Source organism: Theropithecus gelada, chromosome 11, assembly GCF_003255815.1.
Source record: "Theropithecus gelada isolate Dixy chromosome 11, Tgel_1.0, whole genome shotgun sequence".
Taxonomy (NCBI): domain Eukaryota; kingdom Metazoa; phylum Chordata; class Mammalia; order Primates; family Cercopithecidae; genus Theropithecus; species Theropithecus gelada.
In genome coordinates, this window is record NC_037679.1 from 13,482,588 (window position 1) to 13,484,779 (window position 2,192).

General features: G+C 47.9%; 1 non-coding gene across 1 annotated transcript; it reads right to left on the minus strand.

Moving 5' to 3' along the window:
- Window positions 1-1,816: 1,816 nt before the first annotated feature.
- LOC112635613 lies at window positions 1,817-1,920 on the minus strand. The gene has a single exon (XR_003121960.1). It is a non-coding gene; the product is annotated as a U6 spliceosomal RNA (small nuclear RNA).
- Between the last annotated feature and the right edge of the window lie 272 nt (window positions 1,921-2,192).

A 2,192-nucleotide genomic window follows, 5' to 3' on the forward strand; every position in this document is an offset into this window, starting at 1 on the left:
TCACGAGGTCAGGAGATCAAGACCATCCTGGCTAACACAGTGAAACCCCGTCTCTACTAAAAATACAAAAAATTAGCCAGGAGTGGTGGCGGGCACCTGTAGTCCCAGCTACTCGGGAGGCTGAAGCAGGAGAACGGCGTGAACCCGGGAGGCGGAGCTTGCAGTGGGCCGAGATCATGCCACTGCACTCCAGCCTGGGGGACAGAGCGGAAAAAAAAAATCATTAGTCCTTAGGGAAAAGCAAATCAAAACCATGAGACACCATGGTTTACAAACACCACTAGGATGGTCGTAAAGAAAATACAAAACCAAAAAACTCAGAAAATACCATGTGTTGGTGAGGATGTGGAGAGGAGAAATCAGAATCCTCAAACATTGTTGTTGGGAATGTAAAATGGTGCAGCCACTGTGGAAAATAATTTGGTAGTTCCTCAAGAAGTTAAACACAGGGCCTGGTGCAGTGGCTCACGCCTGTGATCCCAGTGCTTGGAAGCCCAAGGCAGGAGGATCGCTTGAGATCAGGATTTCAAGATCATCCTGGGCAACAAAGCAAGAGTCCATCTCTACAAAGAAATTTTATTTTATTTTATTTATTTTCTGAGACAGAGTCTCACTCTGTTGCCCAGGCTAGAGTGCAATGGAGTGATCTTGGCTCACTGCAACCTCTGCCTCCCAGGTTCAAGTGGTTCTCCTACCTCAGCCTCCCAAGTAGCCGGGATTATAGGCACCCACCATCATGACCTACTAATTTTTGTATTTTTATAGATATGGAGTTTCTCCATGTTGGCCAGGCTGGTCTTGAACCTCAGGTGATCCACCTGCCTTGGCCTCCCAAAAGTGCTGGGATTACAGGCGTGAGCCACTGCGCCGGCCTACAAAAAATAATTTTATAAAAAATTAGCCAAGTGTGCTAGTGCACACCTGTGGTCCCAGGTACATGGGAGGCTGAGGCTGAAGGATTGCTTGAGACCAGGAGGTTGAGGCTGAAGGATTGCTTGAGACCAGGAGGTTGAGGCTGAAGGATTGCTTGAGACCAGGAGGTTGAGGCTGCAGTGAGCCGTCTCTTTGCCACTGCACTCCAGCCTGGAAAACAAAAACAAAAAAGCAAAAAAACAAAGCAAAGCAAAAACAAAAAACAAAGTCCCAAAAAGAAGTAAAACAGGCCGGGAGTGGTGGTTCACACCTGTAATCCCAGAACTTTGGGAGGCCGAGGGGGGTGGATCACCTGAGTTCAGGAGTTCCAGATCAGCCTGGCCAACATGGTGAAACCCTGTCTCTGCTAAAAACACAAAAATTAGCCGGGAGTGGTGGCATGCGCCTGTAATCCCAGCTACTCAGGAGGCTGAGGCAGGAGAACCCTGGAGGCAGAGGTTGCAAAGAGCCAAGATCCCACCACTAGACTCCCACCTGGGCGACAGAGTGAGACTCTATCTCAAAAAAAAAAAGGAAAACATAGTTACCATGTGACCCAGCAATTCCACTCCTAGATACATACCCATAATAATTGAAAATACCTGTGGCCGGGAGGAGTGGCTCATGCCTGTAATCCCAGAATTTTGGGAGGTTGAGGTGGGTGGATCACTTGAGGTCAGGAGTTCCAGACCAGCCCAACCAAAATGGTGAAATCCTGTCTCTACTACAAATTAAAAAAAAAAAAAAGCCTGATGTGGTGGCACACACCTGTAATCCCAGCTACTGCAGAGGCTGAGGCAGTAGAATCGCTTGAACCCAGGAGGCAGAGGTTGCAGCGAGCTGAGATCTCACCACTGCACTCCAGTATGGGTGATAGAGCAAGACTCCATCTCAAAAAAAAAAAAAAAAAAAGGAAGGATTCGTGAATTTGCATGTCATCCTTGCACAGGGACCATGCTAATCTCTGCATCATTCCAATTTTAGTGTATGTGCTGCTGAAGCCAGCACTATATATATATGTCTTTGAGGCGTAGTCTTGCTCTGTCACCCAGGCTGGAGTGCAGTGGCATGATCTTGGCTCACTGCAACTTCTGTCTCCTGGGTTCAAACCATTCTCCTGCCTCAACCTCCTTACAGGCGCACACCACCACGCCCAGCTAATTTTTGTATTTTTAGTAGAGATGGGTTTTACCATTTTGGCCACGCTGGTCTCGAACTCCTGACCTTGTGATCTGCTTATCTTGGCTTCCCAAAATGCTGGGATTACAGGTGTGAGCCAT